The sequence below is a fragment of the Brassica oleracea genome, chromosome C1 (assembly GCF_000695525.1).
Source record: "Brassica oleracea var. oleracea cultivar TO1000 chromosome C1, BOL, whole genome shotgun sequence".
In the NCBI taxonomy this organism is placed as follows: Eukaryota; Viridiplantae; Streptophyta; class Magnoliopsida; order Brassicales; family Brassicaceae; genus Brassica; species Brassica oleracea.
The window spans coordinates 10,716,936-10,726,522 of NC_027748.1; the positions used below are offsets into that span (position 1 = coordinate 10,716,936).

At 33.7% G+C, this 9,587-nt stretch overlaps 1 pseudogene; it reads right to left on the reverse strand.

Moving 5' to 3' along the window:
* LOC106331272 overlaps positions 1-4,663 on the reverse strand; it is an 11,754-nt pseudogene extending 7,091 nt beyond the window's left edge.
* Between the last annotated feature and the right edge of the window lie 4,924 nt (positions 4,664-9,587).

The following is a 9,587-nucleotide window of genomic DNA, read 5'->3' on the forward strand; positions in this document are numbered from 1 at the left end:
AAAAATCACCAAAAGACAAAAAAAAAAAACAGTCCTGAAGCACGGAAAGTGACATACTTTGTGAGGCTCTGAATGTCATCAACTGATGTGAGCTTGTTGTTAGACACGTCCAACACCCGTAGGTTAACCAGTGCACTCAAGCCTTCCATTTTTAAAAATGGTTAGAGTTTGTTTTATTTAATAAACATAATAAATTATAAATACATAGAGATTACTTATAATGCTACGTTCAATAATTTACTTATAGTGCTTATATGTTGGGGATCCATACTATATATGTACCAACACTGTGTTGAGTTTATTTCGACTATAATACCTGGAAAATAACCCTTGGGGATTCCACACTGCATTAGCAACACTTTATTTCGTCTATTATACAATTATGTATTTTATAATACATCTATTTAGCCTTAATTCAGAAATAATTTATAAATTGAAATATTTATTTTTTATATTATCATTTTCATTATAATTTTTTATTTATTTATAATTATCATTAAAAGTCATATTGAAAATTTAATATTGTTTCCCCTCTCCGCGGTACGCGAGGGTCTGAATCCTAGTATAGGTACGCGGGGGTCTGAATCCTAGTATAATATAAAGACATAGTAAGTTACTTCTGTACCCCTACGAAAATTTTGCTCTTGATTTTTTTATCTAAGGTAAAAAAAAATTATTAACAATTTGTTAAGAATTTTTATATTTGTCTAGATTTTGTAATCCAAATAGGGGTTGTTCGTTTCTCCATCCAGATGAGTCATCTGAGTGAAGATGAGAGTTTTGTTCGTTTAGACATTAAAAATACAATTCATCTGGATGGCTCATCTAATTGAGTTTTAAATATTTAGGTTTAATTTTGAAAATCAGCTGGCTGATCCAAATTAGATCATCTCGACGGAGATGAGTTTGTCAAAATCGTAAAATGTATATTATACCTCATGTATGTAATTAATGAATTACAAACTCAAACCTAATATCATTTTATCACTCATTAAATACGACAAAACCACAAAAAAAAAAATTTCCACTAAAACTACAAAACACATTTTTCCGCCAACACCACAACACAATTTTTCACCAAAATCGCACTTTTTCGTAAAAATGTATTTTCCCGCCAAAACAGATTTTTTCGTCAAAACAACAAAAATGCACTTTAACTTCAAAGCACGTTTTTCCGCAAAAACTGCAAAATAGCAAAAACATGTTTCCCGCCAAAACCGCAAAAACGCGTTTTCCTGCCAAAAATGTAAAAACTCGTTTTTCCACCAAAACCGTAAAAATGTGGTTTCTTGCCAAAAACACAAAAACGCATTTTCTGCCAAAATTGCAAAATGTAATTTTTCACAAAACCGCAAAAACATGTTTTCCGCTAAAACCGTAAAAACGAAGTTTCCTCCCAAAACCGTAAAAAACGCGTTTCCCACAAAAACCGTAAAATCGCATTTTCCCGCCAAAACCGCAAAACACGTTTTCTGCTAAAACCGTAAAAACGAAGTTTCCTTCCAAAACTACAAAAACACATTTTCCCGCCAAAACAACAAAAAAACACGTTTTCCACAAAAAAAATAAAATTGCATTTTCTCGCCAAAACCGCAAAAACACTTTTTCCGCTAAAACGAGGTTTCCTACCAAAATCACAAAAATGCGTTTTCCCGCCAAAACCGCAAAAATGCGTTTTCCCGCCAAAACCGCAAAACGCAGTTTCTTGCCAAAATCGGAAAAACGTATTTTACTGCCAAAACCGCAAAAACGCGTCCCCCCAAAAACCGCAAAACATGTTTTTCAGCCAAAACCAAAAAAATGTGGTTTCTTGCGAAAACTGCAAAAACGCATTTTACTGCCAAAACCGCAAAAACGCGTTTTCCCGCCAAAACCGCAAAAATACATTCGCAAAAACGCGTCTTCCCGTATATATCATATACGATAGATAAGATTGATTGGTTTGATTTATTTAATCTAAAATAATTGCGAATAAACAAGAGCGGTCATTTCATTTATATTTGCAAGCCAATTTATTATATAATAGTAACTGATTTCATAGTTATTTAATACTCCCTCTGTTTTTTAAAGATGGATGTTCTAGAGAAATATTTTGTTTCCAAAAGATGTATTTTTCATGTTTTCAAAGCATATTTTGTCAACTAATAATGAAAAATTGTGTGTTTCAAAAATATTAATTACATTCCTTTTAATCCTATTGGTTTAAAAATATAAGAAATATAAAGTTACAAAAAACTATGCATTAATAACTAAGTTTTAATATGGTTTCTTAATAAGTGTGAAAATCCTAGAACATTCATCTTTAAAAAACAGAGGGAGTATATAATTATTATTATATTATTTCATAATATGCAAAAAAATATAAAATAAGTATTTATGCTGCACAATGCGCAGATCTTAACCTAAGTATGTATCTCTTTAATAGTTTTGAATCTTAAACATTTTCTAAATCTCAGGCCAAAAAAAAAGAAAGAAATAAGAATAAACTCAAAAATAAATATTTATATCGAACAATAACCAGAATGACACAAAAGGAGAAAAAACTCAAAAATCAATATTTATAAATTTTATTTTAATAGGTGTTTATGTTAATATATATATATATATATATATATATATATTATATCATTTAAATTTAATTATATATCATATACGATAGATAAGATTGATTGTTTTGATTTATTTATTATAAAATGATTGCGAATAAACAAGAACAGTCATTTGATTTATATGTGCAAGCCGATTTATTACATAATAGTAATTGATTTCTTAGTTATTTAATATATAATTATTATTTTATTATTTCATATTATGCAAAAAAATATAAAATAAGTATTTATTCTGCACAAGGCGAAGATCTTAACCTAAGTATGTATCTCTTTAATAATTTTGAATCTTAAACATTTTTTTAAATCTCAGGTCAAAATACAAGAAAGAAATTAGAATAAATTAAAAAATCAATAAATCGAGTAATAACCAAAATGTCAGAAAAAAGAGAAAAATATCGAAAATAGATAGGATTGACACGTGAACGTAAACTTCTCATAACCATAATTAACTTTTAAATTGCTAAATCATGATATAAACCGAACTGACATAGTTTCATTGTAACCAAATAGTATGCATGAGATTCTTCGGCCTAAACGTTAGGTTTTTATGCGATAAATAATTTTTGACCTAAAATATTTTTAAAAATTGGATCAGTTCATTAGTAAACAAATTATGTTATTAACAAAAAAGTTTTTAAAAATTGTTTAAGGGCCAAATATATTAATTCGATCAATAATATAATTTTTTTATACGATATTTCTTAAATATTTTTTATATAAATTTACCTTGCGCAAAGCGCATGTCTTATCCTAGTGATTTTATTATGTTGTAAATGTTTTTATTCGTGCTTGAGCACGGGAAATCACTTAGTATCAAATAAACAATAAAACAAAAATAATAATATATGAATGTATTAGTATTCCTTTATTCGTATTACAAATAAAATAATAGTCAAATGATAATTTATAACGAGACCATAATTTTTAAAATCTAACAATTACGAAATTAATTATGAATTTATAATGTTCTTACAAATTCTTACAAATTAAAGTAAACATCTCTGCTTCCGGGTCAAGATCTAATGTATATTAAAAAAGCATAATTCCCAGAAGGGAGAAACCATCGAGCATCCATGAGATTCATCTTGTCAAGATCGGGAAAGCGATGGAGGGTCTTGCTTGCAAGGTTGTACACACAGATGTCAAGGTCGGGAGATGCGCATTGGCAGGGACGATAGGACGGGTGAAATAGATGGAGTCAGGTTCGATACCAAGGGCCTTGTTAGCAGGCACAGTGAAACCCAAGTCAAGAAGCAGGGCCTCACCATCAAGAGAATATACCTCAGTAACCGTGTGGCCGAAGAGATCAGGGTTTTCAATATCAGGATTCTTCTTGTAGAGGCGGAAGCAGGTCCTCTTGCATGGATCACTCTCAACCAACATAACCTGCCCTGATGTTGTAACCGCAATGCTAGAATCGCATGACATATTTGCAGAAAGCATTGGGAATGGTGTACCGTCGGTAATGTCCTTGAAGAAACCTTGCGGTCCAGACAGATCTAGGACTCGAACATAACGACGACTTGTTGAGAGACAAAGACGGGTACCCCATAGCACCATCTCCGACAAGCCATCTAACCAGTGCAAGTCTTGGTGGTGAAACAGTGGAATGTCAGTGTAATGAGAATCCCCATTCTTGCAGAAGCTCATGTAAGAGTGGCCAGGGACACCACAACGTACTCTTTTCCACTCTCGGAAACCCACAAAAGTCCCCTCACCACATCAGCACTCAGATCGCTGAAAATACTGTCAGAATCTTGCCTTATAAACTCTCTATCTCCCACGCACTTGACAATACAATCAGCTGAATCAATCGACTCTAGAGACGGAAGACGGATCTTTTTCTCGCTAAACGCATCTACCATGTACAAATTGGATCCAGAATCTAACAACAAAAGCCAGTTACCCGAGTTTGCCAGGAATCGACACCCTGAAAAGTCTCCCAGTTTCCTTTGGAACGTGCCTTCTTTCGGGTTGTACAGCACACAACTACCGTCTTTAGGAAAAAGCATCAGCCCTGGAGATCCGCTGCACCGTTTGAGGGAAGAAGTCATTATCAGGAGGCAGATTCTCGCGTTGCAGTTATTGTGTGTAATATAGGGTACCGCTTAGGGTTTGTGGCACACACTGAAAAAGTGATAGTTTGTAATTAGTCCCAATTTTTGTTCTCTTTTCCTATACGAACAAATACAACCTATTCATCAAAAATTCAAAATTTCTATTTTCATTTTCACAGAAATAATGTTTATTTGATAGATGAGTATTCATGTTATTGGTTTATATATTTTGATTGATTTATAAATCCATGTAGTATTTATAAATCCAAGTAAAATATGTAGATTTTTTAAAAATTTCAGATTAGTATTTACAAATCCAGAGGTTTACTCTCGGATTTGAATCTTTGTATTTTTAACAAAAAAATCCAAACAAATCTATTCAAATCGATTATAAAATCAAATTTATTCGTAAATCCGTACGATTGAATAACACTTGATTTGATATAGAATTTATGAATTATTAAACAAATAACACATGATTTTAATACAGATTTGAAAATCATAGAACCAATAACACTAGATTTAATTCGGATTTTCAAATCCATTAAAATACAACAACCAATAAACCATACTTAGAATTTTTGATCAATAGATTGTATTTTTTAAATAAACTTTTGAAATTTTTTCTAAAATAGAAGTTTTTTAAAATTTATTTAAAAAAATACAACCTATTGACCAACTGAAATGTAGCGTTTTCATCTCCACATAAGCCTTCTTTTGGACTCAAACACAAAGTTAGATAGCAATAACGTTACATTTTTGTTTGAATGAAAATGTTTTATTTTTCTTTTACAAATCCATTTCTTGGGTTATAAGTTAACGTGTTATGAAATGGGATAGACCTTATTGAGTAAATGACAAATCTTCATTCATGGGACATAACTACTTGAGTCGGATCGTACACCTTTGATTATTTGAAGTAAAGCAATATATAGGCTTAACGTGACACCCAAGTACCAAATAAGAACTCCTTTCTGGCGACCTGTCTCTAACTCGACCCTTCTCAAAACATGTTTGCTTCTGAAGTTGTGTCATCTGTAAATTGAAGCTAAAGGTATATATACGTACCATCTATATTTTAGAAACGTAAGAGGAAACAAGTGGTTATTTAACGAGGTAGGCATATTGTACTTAGTAGGGTTTTTTAAAATTAAATTGGTGCATTTTATTTGAAGTAACAAAGTTTGCAATTGTTAGACAAGATCTTACAATTGAGAAAGCATACATTTTGAACACATACGAGAAAAGATAGTTTTTTTTTGTGCACCACGAGGAAAGATAGTAAATAGAAGATCTTGAGATGACTCTCCAGAAACTCCTAAAATGGTGGGCCATAGCCTCCTCGGCCCCCACTTCCCATGTTTTTATGTCCTTCTCGCCAAGGTCGATTGCATCTCTAGGACTTTTTGAGTAGGTTTTATTAACCTTCCTCCTCGAGTTCTTTGAGAAGTATCACCCTTCTCAAATCTTGAACCCGTGTCTAAAGCCTCAAAAGTGCTACCAGATACATTTCCTTCAACTTCATTGGTCAATGAATTTGATATAGGAGCAGTGAGTGTTACCAAATTAGTAGTAGTGAGTTCACTCGTAGTGACAGGAGGAGTTGCTGGTTCTGCTTCTACTGGAGAAGTTGAAGAAAATGTAGCTACATTAGATGCAACAACAACAGTGCTGCTAGAGGTGTCATCAACTACTCCTAGAGGAGTATCAGGAGGAGCAAAAGCCAGTAAAGATCTTTGCGGCGTAGTGGGACTAACAACATGTCTACCACTAGGGTTTTGAACCTGGTTAACGTGATATTGGTGATTCTGAGATGAGACAAGGACCCGAGAAGGCTCTTCAAATCTGCTGATACCGGGATAATTCATACCAAGACCCTGCAGAGAATTAATACATAAAAATGTCATAAGAAGCCACCAATAGTCTATTGTAATTATGAGAACAAAGTAGGGTGGGGGGAGAGAACCTTTATAAGGAATTCGAATGACTTAGAACACTTAAATTCGACCATATTTTCAAAAGAACCCAAGTTCAGACACACTAGATTAGGGTATCTTTTTAGGCTCATCGATATGAGACCATTGTGCTCCCTGAAGCCTTCAAGATCTGTATTTTCAAGGTTTAGTGCTTGTAAGAACGAAGCTAAGGAGTAGAACAAGTCATCATGCTGATGCATTAGAGGCGTATTTCTTCAATCATTTGACTAGACGTCTTCGGTTTGTCCTTAAATTCAAACATTTCCTTGACCTTGGTCATAACAGCAGTCAAGAACAAAGGATCAGAGCTGCGAAAAGTAAACACAGTAAGTAAGAACTAATGTTAACATAAATGCAATTATACTTATACATATGCATTTATTTAAATAACTATATTCATTGCTAAAGCCTGGTTTTGAGGAAATGGACCGGATAGCTTGTCTCCATCCCCAGATTCTAGCTTCGGTATCAAGTATAGACTTCACACTTTTTCTATTGACGTCTTTCCGCACTTCTTGCTCTATCTTGAGAAGCCTATAAAGGAACCAGCCCTGTATTAGCTTAACTGATTGAGCTAGCCTAGGAACATCCTTCAGCTTGTAGAAAATAGGGAAGGGAGTGATCTCTCCTGCGTCCATAAGCTTCTTGATCTCAACGAGCTCATCAAGACACTGTGGTGACTCAGGGTACTTGGCTGAGAAGACAACTATTGCAACCTTTGACTCTTTGATCCTCTCCTTCGTCTCATTTTCTACATAAACCGAGATTCCTTTCGCTTCCAGTTCTGTTTTAAGAGAGCTCACTAGGGTTTTTTCAAGCTGCTTATCTCCGAAACTGATGAACGCTCTATCCGGGGAAGCGCTTATCAGAGAGCTTACTTGGGTTTCTTCAAGCTGCTCCTCACCGAAACTGATGGACGCTCGATCCGGGGGAGGTCTTGTCATCATTGCACAACGTTTCATAATGTTGCATAAGAATGTAAAGCAGGCCAAAGTATCATCATCCGAGATTTTATCATCACCAAGACGGTTTCGAGTATTGTCATTACTCTCTATCGTTGCTAACACATCTGCAGTTTTTTTTGTCAAATTTTAATCTATGCATTTAACAAATTCAATGTTCAAGAAAGCTTTAGTTAGGCTCTATGTTGAAAACTAGCCTAGGCTGATTGTTCCAGAGCGTAAAGTTAACAAATTATTGATTTATTTTTTACATATTTTACATTTATATAAGATATTTTAGTTTTTGAGTTTAATTATAAAATTATCAAAATTAGATATACAAAATAAAAGAAGTTAGAAAAATTTGTGGATTTTACTAACATTATTACTTATTTTAATAGATTTATACTAATATTAGATCGATTTAAACCATGTTAAAATGGTTTAAACTGATTTAAATCGTATAAATCAGATATTAAGAAAATCGTTTTGGTTATGAGAGATTTGCTGTCTTGGCGCCGCCTAGACTGAGTTTTAGAACCATGAACAAATCTATACATTGAATCATATGCAAAATAAACTTACTAGTGACTTGAACTGGTGAAGAGTAGCTTTGATCTTGAATTTCTTGAGAGGAGACAACAGGTTTGTTACCAGGAAACCCTTGAGGTTTCTTAGACAACAAGAGAGGCTGGAACTCAAATTCCTACAGAAGTGACAAAATACCATTTAACTTACTATAAACAATTCAAAGAAGAAACTTTAAAAGGCTGGGAAAATAAACCTTAATTATCATAGACGTCAAGAGAACCTAGCAACAACAAGAAAATACTTCCAGCTTGACCATGCTTGGTTAATCCCTGAGTGAGTTCAGGATTCTTGAGAGAGATCAGGTCAAGAAACACCAGATCATCAAGTATCATGGAAAAGGAATGAATGGACGGTTTGGTAATAAGATCTTTAAGAACTGATTTCTTAAGGTTTAGAGCTTGTAATATAGACGTTACTGCCTTCTGGGGATATATGCATCAAAAACTTATCTATGTTAAAATGATCATCTCTTGGATAAGAAATTTCGCGTAACATTTTCTTAAGTTTGACCACAATATCAGTAATTAGAGGCCCCTCAGGGTCTCCTTTCTTATGTGGAGAGCCAAGTATACCTCCAATATAGACTAAAGCTTCCCTCCACCCCCAAATCCTAGCCTCTGTTTCAAGTATCGACTCGTAGCTTCCCCGATCAACTTGGTAGCGAACCAAATCCGCCGTTTTGAGTAGGTTGCTGCCGAAGGAACCAGTCTGTCTCTTGACAGAGTCAGGTGCCACTTCGTAGAATACTGGAAAAGCGTTAAGATTACCTATCTCTACTTGCTTCTTGATCTCAGCAAGCTCGTCTAAGCACAAGTATGACTCGGAGTACGTGTTTGAGAAGAGGATGAGTGCAACACCTGACTCTCTGATTCGTTCGAAGAGTCTTGTGATCGGACGCCCTCTCGTCTCATCTTCGTCAATGAAATAGTTGATTTTTTTCCTCTTAAATTCTTCTTTTAGTTTGCTCACTAAATTGTTTCTTAGACTTTCGCCTCTGAAACTGATGAACACTTGATCATGTTTCCACGACCGAGAGAATTTCGTCATTTGTGTTGTGTTTGAAATGTAAGTTGAAGAGTTAGATATGAAAAATGAAGAAAAAGAAGTGTATTTGTAATGTTTTTCTTATCGGTTACATGTTGAAGTCAACACACCAAGAATGTTCTTTATGTTACTACTAGGATCGGCCCGCCCTACGGGCGGGATATTCTTTACATGTGATCTAGATTATTATTTTTTGTATGATTTTGGGGTTCGTGTTTTAAGTTTTCATTTGTAAAAAATGTGTATGATAATAATTTTTGTCTTTTAAAAAAATTTAGATGAAGAGTAATTATATGTGATAAGATATGTTTTGTTTGTTTATAATAGTTGTCTGTTCAAAATTTTAATTTATTTGTCTTTGCAATCTTG